The sequence below is a fragment of the Bufo gargarizans genome, chromosome 2 (genome assembly GCF_014858855.1).
Source record: "Bufo gargarizans isolate SCDJY-AF-19 chromosome 2, ASM1485885v1, whole genome shotgun sequence".
NCBI lineage: Eukaryota > Metazoa > Chordata > Amphibia > Anura > Bufonidae > Bufo > Bufo gargarizans.
Genome location: NC_058081.1, coordinates 333,248,442 through 333,264,584, shown reverse-complemented (window position 1 = coordinate 333,264,584; position 16,143 = coordinate 333,248,442). Strand labels below are relative to the sequence as shown.

Genomic DNA, 16,143 nt, shown 5'->3' with positions numbered 1-16,143 from the left:
TCCTGTAAGGCTCCATTCAGACATCCGCATGATTTTTTACGGATCCATGGATACATGGATCGGATCCACAGAACGCATGCGGACGTCTGAATGGAGCCTTACAGGGGGGTTATCAATGACAGGGGGTGATCAGGGTGATCACCCCCCTGTCACTGATCACCCCCCCTGTAAGGCTCCATTCAGACGTCCGCATGTGTTTTGTGGATCCGATCCATGTATCCATGGATCCGTAAAAATCATGCGGACGTCTGAATGGAGCCTTACAGGGGGGTGATCAATGACAGGGGGGTGATCAATGACAGGGGGTGATCAGGGAGTGTATATGGGTGATCACCCCCCTGTCACTGATCACCCCCCCTGTAAGGCTCCATTCAGACATCCGCATGATTTTTTACGGATCCATGGATACATGGATCGGATCCACAAAACGCATGCGGACGTCTGAATGGAGCCTTACAGGGGGGTTATCAATGACAGGGGGTGATCAGGGTGATCACCCCCCTGTCACTGATCACCCCTCCTGTAAGGCTCCATTCAGACATCCGCATGATTTTTTACGGATCCATGGATACATGGATCGGATCCACAGAACGCATGCGGACGTCTGAATGGAGCCTTACAGGGGGGTTATCAATGACAGGGGGTGATCAGGGTAATCAGGGTGATCACCCCCCTGTCACTGATCACCCCCCCTGTAAGGCTCCATTCAGACATCCAGCATGATTTTTTACGGATCCATGGATACATGGATCGGATCCACAAAACGCATGCGGACGTCTGAATGGAGCCTTACAGGGGGGTTATCAATGACAGGGGGGTGATCAGGGAGTGTATATGGGTGATCACCCGCCTGTCATTGATCACCCCCTGTAAGGCTCCATTCAGACGTCCGCATTTGTTTTGCGGATCCGATCCATGTATCCATGGATCCGTAAAAATCATGCGGACGTCTGAATGGAGCCTTACAGGGGAGTGATCAATGACAGGGGGGTGATCAATGACAGGGGGTGATCAGGGAGTGTATATGGGTGATCACCAGCCTGTCATTGATCACCCCCCTGTAAGGCTCCATTCAGACGTCCGTATGCTTTTTGCGGATCCGATCCATGTATCCGTGGATCCGTAAAATCATACGGACGTCTGAACGGAGTCTGACAGGGGGGTGATCAATGACAGGGCGGTGATCAATGACAGGGGGGTGATCAGGGAGTTTATATGGGGTGATCATGGGTGATCAGGGGTTTATAAGGGGTTAATAAGTGACGGGGGGGGTGTAGTGTAGTGTAGTGTGGTGTTTGGTGCGACTGTACTGACCTACCTGAGTCCTCTGGTGGTCGATCCTAACAAAAGGGACCACCAGAGGACCAGGTAGGAGGTATATTAGACGCTGTTATGAAAACAGCGTCTAATATACCTGTTAGGGGTTAAAAAATTCGGATCTCCAGCCTGCCAGCGAGCGATCGCCGCTGGCAGGCTGGAGACCCACTCGCTTACCTTCCGTTCCTGTGAGCGCGCGCGCCTGTGTGCGCGCGTTCACAGGAAATCTCGGCTCTCACGGGAGGACGCGTATATGCGTCCACCCAGAAGAGCAGGGCCGCCGGCAGGACGCAATCCTGCGTACGGCGGTCCTGTAGTAGTTAAGAATGCTATTATTTTCCCTTATAACCATGTTATAAGAGAAAATAATAATGATTGGGTCCCCATCCCGATCGTCTCCTAGCAACCATGCGTGAAAATCGCACCGCATCCGCACTTGCTTGCGGATGCTTGAGATTTTCACGCAGCCCCATTCACTTCTATGGGGCCTGCATTGCGTGAAAAACGCAGAATATAGAACATGCTGCGATTTTCACGCAACGCACAAGTGATGCGTGAAAATCACCGCTTGTGTGCACAGCCCCATAGAAATGAATGGGTCCGGATTCAGTGCGGGTGCAATGCGTTCACGTCACACATTGCACCCGCACGTAAAACTTGCTCGTGTGAAAGGGGCCTTAGTCAGAGAGGTACCTCATGCAAAGACAGCACAGAAAGTGATACTGTAAAGTGTCATATATTAAAATATCCTTTAATTACACTTTCTAGACAAAATGAATTGTGTTTGGATAAAACGTATCTGTTATGTGGATACACCGCAGAATTATTGTTAAAAGCTACTTCTTCCTTCTCCTAAATCAATCAATAAATGTACTGAAAGCAGCAGAATTGCTGACTATACTGGCTTAATGACACTGTGATGATGCAGGCTGCATACAAATTTCCTATAATAAAATGTTTTTCATAGAGAACATCCGGCTTCAAATATTCCTGCTGTACTTAAAAATGTACATACATTTTATATTTCACAATTTTCTGGAAATGTTCAGGCCTGCATGACCCCTGCTGCGGGAAAGAAACATAAAAAAGACAACAGGCTCAGTATATGAAATGCTGCATCATTCAAATTCATCTTGTGTTCTGTATTTTCTGCTATTGTTAGAAGATTCTGTTCATTCCAAGATGATGTTAGAAAGTGAAGGAAAAAATAAATAAAAACTTTCTTTGTTGTGTGTTCCTCTTAGCTCTTTCAGGGAATGTCCATCACAGTGATTTACTTTTAGCACATTTTTAAAAGAAAGCAGTATTTCATTTAGAATATAACCTATTCTCCACAGTTGGTGGCAGTCTATCATCTCTATCTGACAGCATGTGAGATCTAATCCCCTGTTCATCTTTTGAAGACTTGAAAGCTTGGCCCTCTGTAAAATGTTATGACTTATGAAGTTATTAGTAATGCGTCTGAGTATTATTTATATGCAGGGAAAATAGTTAAAATGCAATTCAACTATTTAATACATTTGTTTTCGCAGGAAAGACACAAACATGATTAATATTGAGGACATATCAATTGTTCTGGCCATGGCACCTACTGCTGGTGGAAGACATGCAGTTACCACTCGCCTTCTTCGTCATTTCAATGTTCTTTCGATAGATGCTTTTAATTATGAAACAATAAAGAGCATATTTCAACCAGTTGTTGATTGGCTTTTTAATCGTGGATTTGACACATCTCTAAAAAGATACTCCAGAGTAAGATTTTTTTTGTTTGTCTATGGGTGGAGCATAAGAGTTAAATTCATAAGGAGGGCATTTATCACACTCTGCTCTCCAGATTTGTAAATTAAAAAAATCTCAAAATAGGGCTTTGAGACTTTTTGGAGTTGGTGTGGGAGTGGGTGTGGTTAGCTATGTTAATGAGTTTCACTCCAGATTTATCACTGTGGCTCCAGTAGGGTTGTGATGTAAAAAAATAAAATAAAAATGCAATACTTTTTTTCTAGAAAAAGTGTTAGGTTAAATATACATCGAATTTAACAATGTGTGATATTTGATAAATCTGGCACAAAGAATACCAACCCAACTTCAAGCAAAACTGACTTCAAATATTACCCCCATGATGTTAGCACTTTATGGAAATGTTGTAAAGGACTCAATTAAATAGGATGCTTTTTACCTAGGCTGATGTTCAGGACAACATGGTACAGAATTGGAAGGTTTAGATTAAAAAGACAATGTCCTTTGTAAGAAACCAGATTGAGACAGCTTCAGAGAATTAATTAACTGACAATCAAAGAGTTTGGTTATTAGGGGACACAGGTGACATACAATTCTAAAGATGCATGGTTAGTGATAGGCAGCAGATGGATGGCATGTGAAGCCCCGTCAATATCAGACTGGGAAAATGGAATTACAAGAATAATGCATTTTGAATATGGACTAGACACTAAAAACAGAGGTATTTGAAAATCAGAGTTTCCTGAATGAATTCCATTTCCCATAGGGAGGGAGTACTGTTGTTATCAGAGCTTAGAGGGAATGGAGAATAAAAAAAAGTGAAGGAGAGCATGAAATTAATGTAATGATTATGTGTTGTTTTTATTTATTTTTTTACCTCCTTGATGGGTAATGGGTGGTTAGAGAAATGGGAGGAGGAGTAAAAAGTTGCATTTAAAAAAAGAAAAAAAAAGGAATTTCCTGTGGAATGGTCATTTAGGAGCCATATTTAACCAAATTAACCAACCAAATTAAACATATGATTCGGCATCAGGAAGCTTCTGAAAGGACTTTGGAGTTGATAAATACGGTATGTACTTTAAAACATTAAGGCATGAGTCCAGTTCTCCAGACACTTGGATCATTTGATGCTCTGTATATACTGCAGTTATAGTGTAGTGTAGTGTGCTGACTATAAAAAATTAAATAAAAAATACAAAAGCAATATGTCTCCTTGATGTGCTCCTCTCTGCTGCTGTAGACTAGAACTCCAACCAGAGTTAAATCATTAGCCTTTTTCTATCTATAGTCTGTAAGGAGACTATGCTTAACATTAGGCAGGAATAGGCACCATCAATGCAGACTTTATGAGGAGGCAATTTAGACTAAAGGCAAAGAGGTAGCCTTTGAGGAAGCAGAATTCTGTCTGCTCTACTAGGTGCCTGGCTGTCTAATTCTCCATGTAACCACTATTCTGTAGATGCATGTATTTACAGAACTACAGAAGAATGCCCCTTTAAAGGGGTTGTCCCCAGCAAATTGCATTTATCGAGTAGAGAAAGTTAATGCAAGGCACTTACTAATGTATTGTTATTATCCATATTGCCTCCTTTGCTAGCTGGAGTCATTTTTCCATGACATCATACACTGCTCATTTCCAGGGGTTATGAACACCCCGCAATCCCTCAGCTGCGGCTGTTTATAGACAGCATAGGAAAAAGCCCTGGTTATCTCGTATCTGCACTGCAGCAGTGGCTGTAACCCCTGGAAACAAGCAGTGTATGATACGATGGAAAAAATAATCCAGACAGCAAAGGAAGCAATATGGACAATCACAATAAGTAGCATCTTGAATTAACATTGTCAACATGATAAATGCAATTTGCTGAAGTGAGACAACCCCTTCAATAGTCACCATAAAAAAGTTTGAACATTTAATGGGTTAATGAGACATTTTGGGCAAAACTCTACATCTTTTTTTTTTCATTTTTTTATCAGCAGTCTTTCTTCTTGCAGTGCTTTCTTTAACTAATGTTTTCACATTTGTTTTAATATTCTGTCATTAAAAAATAGTTATTATTCTGACTAAAATTCCTATTTTTAAACTAAAACTAAAGTGGCAATTATGCTATCTACTAAGTATTGTTTCAGTGTCTCTAATGATTTGTATAATGTATAGTAATACGCTGAAGTATTGCTATATATATAACAGATTTTTATATGTTTTCACCAGTAAATGCAATTTGTAAGTACACATAACAGAGCGAAGACAAATTGAATCATATATTTCAAGGCAGTGGGAAATGTACAATTCATTATTTTTAATTTTTTTTTACAAAAATGAAGTTAAGTAAGACACAATAACCTCTACAGTCTAATGAATGCATTGGCACATAATTTTTTCTCCTTGAAGAGCTCTCAACAGGAAAAGTGTTTCAAATCGTAATATTGTTGGAAAGAGGTTAACACACTTATCAACAGTGTCCATTTCTTTCATAGGACATTTTGTTATTGACCATATTCAATTCAGAAAGGCCAGCCATCAATAATTTCCCAAAAAACAGTACCAAGCTTATCTACAAAACCGTGCCACACATGACAACTTAGATATAATCCCCAAAAGTTACTTTAGCATCTTGAATTAAATATAATGCAAAGACTACCATGAAAGAAGACTACCATATATTAAACTCCAGTAAGGCAGAGTATTGAACACATATTATTTTTGTCATAGCAAATTGGTAGTTGGACTAACGCTGTTAAATACTTCCAGCAACCAGTGAAAACGACACAGTAGATGCAAATAAATATAAGTGCACTTTCTACTGACCGTAAAGAAATTAATCTACAATCACCAGCATGTAACATAGTAACATAGTACATAAGGCCGAAAAAAGACATTTGTCCATCCAGTTCGGCATGTCATTATGCAAGTTGATCCAGAGGAAGGCAAAAAAAAAAAGTGTGAGGAAGAAGCCAATTTTCCCCACTTTAGGGGAATAAAAAATTCCTTCCCGACTCCAATCAGGCAATAAAAATAACTCCCTGGATCAGCGACCCCTCTCTAGTAGCTATATCCTGTAATATTATTACACTCCAGAAATACATCCAGGCCCCTCTTGAACTCTTTTATTGTACTCACCATCACCACCTCCTCAGGCAGAAAGTTTCATAGTCTCACTGCTCTTACCGTAAAAAATACTCTACTATGTTTGTGTACAAACTTTCTTTCCTCCAGATGCAGAGGATGTCCCCTCGTCACAGTCACAGTCACAGTCCTGTGGAAAAATAGATGATGGGATAGATCTCTGTACTGACCCCTGATATATTTATACATAGTAATTAGATCTCCCCTTAGTCGTCTTTTATCTAAAGTGAATAACCCTAATTCGATAATCTTTCAGGGTACTGTAGTTGCCCCATTCCAGTTTTTAATTTAGTTGCCCTCCTCTTTACCCTCTCCAGCTCTACTATGTCTGCCTTGTTCACAGGAGCCCAGAACTGTACACAGTACTCCATGTGTGGTCTGACTAGCCATTGGTATAGTAGTAGGACTATGTTCTTATCACGGGCATCTATGCCCCTTTTGATGCAACCCATTATCATCACCAGGGCCAGTAGCATCTATGCCACTGGCCCTGGCAGCAGCTGTCTGACACTGATTTTTGCAGTCTAGTTTGCTGTTTATTAAAATTACTAGATCCTTTTCTATGTTAGTGTTACCAAGTGTTTTACCATTTAGTATGTACGGGTGACTTGCATTATTCCTTCCCATGTGCATAACCTTACATTTGTCAGTGTTAAACCTCATCTGCCACTTATCTGCCCAAGCCTCCAATATATCCAGATCCTTCTGCAGTGGTATACTGTCCTCTTCAGTGTTTTGATTACTTTACACAGTTTAGTGTCATCTGCAAAAATTGATATTTTACTATGCAAGACTTCTACAAGATCATTAATAAATATATTGAAGAGAATAGGGCCCAACACTGACCCCCGAGGTACCCCACTACTGACAGTGACCCAATCTGAGTGTGTACCATTAATAACCACCCTCTGTTTTCTATCACTCAGCCAGTTACTTACCCACATACAGACATTTTCTCGCAGTCCAAGCATTGTCATTTTATATACTAATCTTTTATGCAGTGCAGTGTCAAATGCTTTGGAGAAGTCCAGATATACAACATCCATTGATTTGCCTGGTCAAGTCTAGAACTTACCTTCTCATAGAAACTGATTAAACTAGTTTGGCATGAACGATCCCTCATGAAGCCATATGGCGTTATTTGCTTATTTCTGTTGAGATGCTCTAAGATAGCATCTCTTAGAAAACCTTCAAACAGTTTACCCACAACAGATGTTAAACTTACCACCCTATAGTTTCCAGGCTCGGTTTTTGGACCCTTTTTGAATATTGGCACCACATTTGCTATGTACCAATCCTGTGGGACATTCCCTGTCAGTATAGAGTCCACAAATATCAGAAATAAGGGTCTGTCAATGACATTACTTAATTCCCTTAGGATACGGGGCTTTATGCCATCTGGTCCTGGTGATTTGTCTATTTTAATCTTTTTTAAGTCGCTGTTTTACTATTTACAATTTATTATTGTTTTTAGCTCCATGTATCTCTACCCACAGTGACTCCACATGTTCATGTCCCTCACTTGTATCTTCCCAGAGTGTGGGCTTTAGACAGGACTTTGCAGAAAGGCATACCCCCCTCCCTCTCCGGTTTTGACAATACTTTCTAAACAGGCTGTGACCTTGTATATTAACTGCCCAGTCATAGCTATCATCCAGCCATGTCTCACTTATTCCCACTATGTCATAGTCCTCCTCACACATCACAAATTCCAGTTCCCCAGTTTTATTAGTCAGGCTTCTGGCATTAGTATATATACATTTGAGAGGTTTATGTATATTTTGTACCCTACACCTTTCCTTCTGAATGGTTCCAGTCCCACTACCTTCCCCCCAGTCTCTATCTGCACTATCTTCCACTCCTATAATGTAATCCCCCCCCAGTCCCTAGTTTAAACACTCCTCCAACCTTCTAGCCATCTTTCTCCCCAACACAGCTGCCCCTTCCCCATTAAGGTGCAGCCCATCCCTACAATAGAGCCTGTAGCCGATAGAGAAGTTGGCCCAGTTCTCCAGGAACCCAAACCCCTCCTTCCTACACCCGTTCTTGAGCCACTTGTTAATCTCCCTAATCTCCCGCTGCCTTTCTTGTGTGGCCCGTGGTACAGGCAGTATTTCGGAAAATATTACCTTTGAGATCCTTGCCCTAAGCCTTTGACCTAAATCCCTGAAATCATATTTAAAGACTCTCCACCTACCTCTAACATTGTCATTGGTTTCGATATGGACCATGACTGCTGGATCTTCTCCAGCCCCTCCCAGTAATCTGTCAACCTGATCCGCGATGTGTCAAACTCTAGCGCCAGGAAGACAGCACACTGTTTGGCGATCACGTTCTTTGTGCCCTATCTGTTCCCCTAATAATGGAGTCTCCCACTACCAGCACCTGTCTGGCCTGCCCTGCTCTCCTGGTTCCCTGCTTACTGGAGCTGACATTCCCCTGACTGGCAGTGGAAGTGTCCGGCTGCAGCACTGCCTCCCTAGCACTCTTCCTTCTACCCTGCTTTCTAACTGTTTCCCAGCTAGCTACCTCACATCTACCCCAAAAAGTTCTTGCTTGGTGAGAAGCAATCTCTTTTGCAAATTGTCAATGCTTCTCAGTGTTGCAACTTGCCCGTTTAGAGAATCGATTTGCGATTCCAAACGGGTAATTTAGTCACATCTTGAACAAAGATATACACCCTCGAACAGCTGTCCCAGGACTGCATACATCATGCAAGATGTGCACAGGTCTGCATTGTCAATTGCGCAACACATACTAGATGGGGATTACACCACAAAAGCGAAAAATACAATATAATGTAGTAATAAAAAACTGGCTAATTGCTGTCCCCCACTGAGGTCCCTAAATCTAAAGTCACTTAATCTTAAGCCACACACATACACAACCACACACTTAATCAACCACGCGTTGCGGTCAAACTCGCGTTATACACAGTCATGTGAAAAAATTAGGACACCCTTTGAAAGCATGTGGTTTTTTGTAACATTTTTAATAAAAGGTTATTTCATCTCCGTTTCAACAATACAGAGAGATTAAAGTAATCCAACTAAACAAAGAAAACTGAAGAAAAGTCTTTTCAAGATCTTCTGTAAATGTCATTCTACAAAAATGCCTATTCTAACTGAGGAAAAAGATAGGACACCCTTGCCCCTAATAGCGAGTGTTACCTCCTTTGGCTGAAATAACTGCAGTGAGACGGTTCTTGTAGCCATCTACCAGTCTTCGACATCGGTCTGAGGAAATTTTACCCCACTCCTCAATGCAGAACTTTTTCAGCTGTGAGATGTTTGAGGGGTTTCTTGCACGTACAGCCCTTTTCAAGTCACCCCACAGCATCTCAATGGGATTCAAATCTGGACTTTGACTTGGCCATTCCAGGACTCTCCATTTCTTCTTTTTCAGCCAATCTTTGGTTGATTTACTAGTATGTTTTGGGTCATTGTCATGTTGCATGGTCCAGTTCCGCTTCAGCTTTAATTTTCTAACTGATGGTCTCACATGTTCTTCAAGCACCTTCTGATACACAGTAGAATTCATCGTGGATTCTATGATGGTGAGCTGACCAGGTCCTGCTGCAGCAAAGCAGCCCCAAACCATGACACTTCCACCTCCATGCTTCACAGTTGGTATGAGGTTCTTTTCTTGGAATGCTGTGTTTGGTTTACGCCAAACATGTCCTCTGCTGTTGTGTCCAAATAATTCAATTTTGGACTCATCTGTCCAAAGAAAATTATTCCAGAAGTCCTGGTCTTTGTCAACTTTATCTCTGGCAAATGTCAGTCTGGCCTCGATGTTTCTCTTGGAAAGCAAAGGTTTCCTCCTTGCACACCTCCCATGCAAGTTAAACTTGTACAGTCTCTTTCTGATTGTAGAGGCATGTACTTCTACATCAACAGTAGCCAGAGCCTGCTGTAGTTCTCGAGATGACACTTTAGGGTTTTTGGAGACCTCTTTTAGCATCTTGCGGTCTGCTCTTGGGGTGAACTTGCTGGGGCGACCAGTCCTGGGCATGTTGGCAGTTGTTTTGAAAGCCCTCCACTTGTAGACTATCTTCCGGACAGTGGAATGGCTGATTTCAAAATCTTTTGAGATCTTTTTAAATCCCTTCCCAGACTCATAGGCTGCTACAATCTTTTTTCTGAAGTCCTCTGACAGCTCTTTTGCTCTCACCATGGTGCTCACTCTCACTTCAACAGTCAGGAGCACACCAAACTAAATGTCTGAGGTTTAAATAGGGCAAGCCTCATTCAACATGCAGAGTAACGATCTACTAATTATGTGCACCTGGTGTGATATACCTGTGTGAGATCTGAGCCAATTTAAGAGGGAATACATGTGAGGGTGTCCTATCTTTTTCCTCAGTTAGAATAGGCATTTTTGTAGAATGACATTTACAGAAGATCTTGAAAAGACTTTTTTCTTCAGTTTTCTTTGTTTAGTTGGATTACTTTAATCTCTCTGTATTGTTGAAACGGAGATGAAATAACCTTTTATTAAAAATGTTACAAAAAACCACATGCTTTCAAAGGGTGTCCTAATTTTTTCACATGACTGTATCTCTTTATAATGATATAAATGAAGCTTACTACAACAGCCTGGTTTGTTTTCCCTCTGGATTCAAAAAGGCTGTGCTGCCCTCACTGCTAAATTTTTATAGTCTCCTAATTAGACAGCCACACCATAATTACTCACCTGTGCAACCCCTGGAGAAGGAAAAAAAAGTGTTATCACAGCACACAATACAGTCAAATACAGCCACTCATCAATGTCCACAAATAATTTAGATCTCAGATACTCCCTCACTTAATCTTAAATCACACACTTACACAACCATACACTTAATCAACCATGTGTCGCGGTTAAACTCGCGTTATATATCTCCTTATATCAATATAAATGAAGCTCACTACAACAGCCTGGTTTGCAAAAAGGCATTGACCCCACCAAGACATTTTTTTACAATTACGTTATGGGGGATCTGTGGATGGCACTGTTATGGGGGATCTGTGGATGGCACTGTTATGGGGGGATCTGAGGTTGGCACTGTTATGGGGGATCTGTGGGTGGCATTGTTATGGGGGGATCTGAGATGGGCACTGTTATGGTGGGGATCTGTGTGTGGCATTGTTATGGGGGGTAATCTGTTGATGGCACTGTTATGGGGGGTGATCTGTGGATGGCACTGTTATGGGGGGAGATCTGTGGATGGCACTGTTATGGGGGAGATCTGTGCATGGCACTTTTATGGGGTCATCTGTGAATGGCACTGTTATGGAGGGGGATCTGTGGATGGCACTGTTATGGGGGTGGATCTGTGGATGGCACTGCTATATATGTGACACCCACAGATCCCCCACCCCCATAACAGTGCCATCCACATATCCCCCACCCCATAATAGTGGCATCCACAGATCACCCCCCATGAATGAAGTAGGCGGCACAGGTACGTGACATCAGTGAGTTACGGTATGCCCGCCCTGCTCTGCCTGCTACAGGACATTTAGTAAGTAGTACAGATGGGGCTGGGGATCGGAACTTCATTTAAAGTTATTATTATAAAGGGTTTAGGCAATAAAGCAGTGAGTGAGCGGCGTGGCCGGAGTACAGTGACCGAACCGGTCCCGCCGCATTTGCATGACACCGGCCCCTCCTCCCTTCCCCTCTCCAGCTGATACATCGCAGTCTGCGATGTAAAATGGCAGCATTCACCCAATAAGACGCAGGGGAATTTTCCGAAAAAAAATGGTAATATATTGAAGTCGTATTTTTAGACATAGGAAAAAACGTTTTTATTCTTTGAGATCTAAAAATATCGGCAACATATGCAGCGTATAGAGCAAGTTTTTAACCACTTCCAGACTGGGCCATTTACCCACTTACTGACCAGGCTAATTTTGCAAATCTGACATGTGTCACTTTATGTGGTAATAACTTTGGACCGCTTTTATTTATCCAAGCCATTGAGAGATTGTTTTCTCGTGACACATTGTACTTCATGTTAATGGTAAATTTGAGTCAATATGTTTTACCTTTCTTTATAAAAAAATTAAAAAGTTAACAATTTTTTTTTTTTAAATCACTGTTTTCTAAATTTGAATCTCTCTGCTTTTAAGACAGATAGCGATGCCTCATAAAATATTCATTAATTAACATTCCCCATATGTCTACTTTATGTTGGCATCATTTTGGTAATGCAATTTTATTCTTTTAGGACGTTAGAAGGTTTAGTAATTTTTAGGAAAGTTTCCAAAGTCAACTTTTTTAAGGACCAGTTCAGTTCTGCCGTCACTTTGTGGAGCTTACATAATAGAACCAACCCATAAATGACCTGATTTTAGAAACGACACCCCTCAAACTATTCAAAACTGGTTTTAGAAATGTTAACCCTTTAGGTATTCCATAGCAAATAAATCAAAATAGAGGTTAATTTTTTTCCTGGAACACATCAAGGGTTAACAGCAAAACAAACCTCAATATTTATTACCTTGATTCTGAAATTTTCAGAAACACCCCATATGTGGTCATATTACCGTTGTATGGGCACACAACATGGCACAGAATGCAAGGAGAGTCCATATGGTTTTTGTAGGCAGATTTTGCTGGAATGGTCTTTGGGCACCATGTTCAATTTGAAGAGACCCTGAGGTATCCCCACAGTCAAAACCCCCAAAAAGTGACCATATTTTGTAAGACCCCAACTGTGGTCATAAACTGTTATTTGGCGATATGCCAGGGCTCAGAAGGGAAAGAGCAGCATCTGGATTTTCTAACATAGAATTTTCCGTCATGGTTTTTAAGAGAGATAACTTTTTAAATGTTTTGTTGAATGAGCTGCATGAGTTCTTATTTTGTGAGGGACAAGTTGTAGTTTTTATTGGCACCATTTTGGGGTACATTTGGCTTTCTGGTTTCTTTTTATCTCACTTTTTGGGAGGTGAAGTCACAAAAAAGCTGCTTGGTGTAATTTTTCTATTTTTTTTATACTGTTTACTTGATGGGGTAGATACAACTTTTTGATTGATGATATTACCTTATTTTTCACTTTATAAGAGGCACTTTTTCCCCCCAAAAGTAAATAGAACAGTATTAAATAGCCAGCACATCGCAGGCTGTGCTGTGCTACATAGGCATGGCGTCCTGCAATGTGCCAGTGACATGTAAACAGGGGTGCTATCAGGGTAGTAGCTGGGCCTGGCGCAGTCACTGAACTTCATTAAGCCGGGCGGGGCCAGAGTGTGACTTAGTGAGTGACGTGCACTGCCAGCCTGCCTGCTGCATGCATAGTGAGAACTGCAGATAAGCGATTACTGCTAGTTTAGTAAAGCAGCACTGCTAGGAGCTGCTGCATACCCTTTATATGTGATGGCTGGGCTGCTATAACTGGGGCCCAATGTAATGGGGTCAGATCCCCCATAACAGAATCATCCACAGATCCCCCTATAACACTGTCCTCCACAGATCCCATAACAGTGTCTACCACAGATCCCCAATAATTGTCCTCCACAGATCCCCCAATGACACTATCCTCCACAGATCCCCTTAACAGTGTCCTCTACAGATCCCCCTATAAGTGTCCTCTACAGATCCCCCTATTAGTGTATTCTATAGATCCTCCTTTAAGTGTCCTCTACAGATCCCCCTATATGTGTCCTCTACAGATCCCCCTATAAGTGTCCTTTACAGATCCCCCTATAAGTGTCCTCCACAGATCCCCATAACAGTGTCATCCACAGATCCCCATAACAGTGTCATCCACATATCCCCATAACAGTGTCATCCACAGATCCCCATAACAGTATTATCCACAGATCCCCATGACAGTGTTATCCACAGATCCCCTATAACAGTGCGCCATCCACAGACCTCCCATTAGTTCAAAACCCACCAAAAGCACACCATTTGGTTCAAAATATTTTATTTTCTTAATTTCCTCCACAAAAACCTAGGTGCGTCTTATCATCAGGTGCATCTTATAAAGCAAAATATACAGTATGTTTTTTTTAAAGGAAAATCATGATTAGCAACACACTGGGGGATACTTTAAGGTACTGTGGTTGGTTTAATATGTGTTTTCCAGGTGACAGGTTCCCTTTAAACAGCCTTTGTAATGTAACCATGTGATTGCCTATGACAACCACTCCACAAACAAATTCAGAGGTAATTTCTGTCCCAATGCAGGAGATATATATTTTGCTCCTGGCTTTAGGACTAAGGGGGAGATTTATCATCTCCTTTGCGCCAGAAAAGTAGTGTTAAAATGCAACTTTTTAACTGCTACTTTTTAAAAATGGTCATATCTGCCACTTTTCACCCACCCTTGACACTTTTCTGAAAGGGAGCGTTGCAAGGGCGGGGAAGAGGGCTTGGTGAACCGTACCGACAAATTTGTCTTCATTTACCAGAATTTTCTAGCGCAAATTAAGCCAGAAATCTCCGGCCATGGACTTAGGCGCATGGACTGCAGGAGGATACGCCAAATTTATGACAAGGAGTGTGCCTCATCACAGTGACAATCATATAAAAATTCCAGCCTTAAAAAAATTGTTTGTAATAAATTTGAGCACAAGTAGCTAGGTGTTATAACGCAGATATGGATCCGCTGTGGGACTTGGGGCTACTGCTGAGAATGATATCTAAGTGGCTCCCTGGCATTCACCCTTTAGCCCCTTAGTGACAGCCTACTTTGGACCTTAATTTTTTTATTTGTCCCATTCAAAGAGATACAACTTTTTTATTTTTTCATTGATATAGCTGTATGAGGGCTGTTTTTCTGGGACAAGTTGTAGTTTTTAATGTCACCATAGGATACTGATTAACTTTTTATTTTTTTATTTTTTTGAGGGGGGGAATAAACAGCAATATTGCCACAGATTTTTTTATGTTATATATTTTCTGGCATTTATTTTTTGTCATAAATAACATGATAAATGTTTTTTTTTTTTACTACTACTTTTGCTAATTAAAACCCACATTTTTCATTGTACAGATTTGTGAGGGCTTAATTTCTGTAGGAAGACCTATAGTTTTCATTGGTACCATTTTGGGGAACATAACACATTTTGATCACTTTTTATTCAATTTTTTTGGTGTTCACCAGATAGGATAAATTCCATCTGGTGAACACTGGTTTGCATTTAAAAGCTTTTCTTGCTGTCAGTGCTATACTGACAGGCTCCAAGTGGCTTCACTAGAGAGGTGCAACCTGCTGCAGATACATTAGGCGCCAGGCTGTCATAGTAAGATATCACCACCCTTTTGACCTCATTTGCAGGTTGTTGATGGCAGACAGAAGGAGCTCCCTTCCTTTTAACTACTCAGGGGTTAAACAGCCTGGATCAGCTCTTCTGCCAGTCCGGGTCTTTAAAGCCTGGCTCTTATGTGAGAGCTGAGCCCCCTTCTTGCTGATATACAGGAAACCTGTGCAGTGCTTAGACTAGGAATCTGCCTAGGTTAGGGCCCGTTAGTAACAGCCATAAAAAAAACATATGGGTGGTCACTAATGGGTTAACTTGAGTAGAGGGATTTGGACTTCACTACAAGGGAACCACTAGGCCGCTTCAAGTGACACAAAAACTAAAACAAACGTGGCACACATGCCAGAACTAAAGTTACTACATTCAATACATATTGTGGCAAGAATAAGGGGGCCAACTATGAAAAGTTAAGAGTACCAGCTCCTAAAACCAAACACAAAACCTACAAAAAATGGAGCTCACAGAGTGCCAGTACAATTTTTTTTTTTTATTGAAATCACAATAGTACATATATAAAAGACGTTGTCACTTTAAAAAGAAGGTGGCAGAGAAGAACACCATCCTAGTGGGGACACAGGCTACATATACAAGTTATAGTGTAAGGACTTATTTTCAAACATACTGTATATTAAGGATAAGTCTCATGTGTTACATCATTATGCACATGAAAAACAGGAACCTGCAAAATATACACAGCAGTGCTAG

At 41.2% G+C, this 16,143-nt stretch overlaps 1 pseudogene; it reads left to right on the top strand.

Annotated features, from left to right (window-relative positions):
• The window catches only part of LOC122925882, a 2,558,103-nt pseudogene that overhangs the window by 1,733,832 nt on the left and 808,128 nt on the right, over positions 1–16,143 (top strand).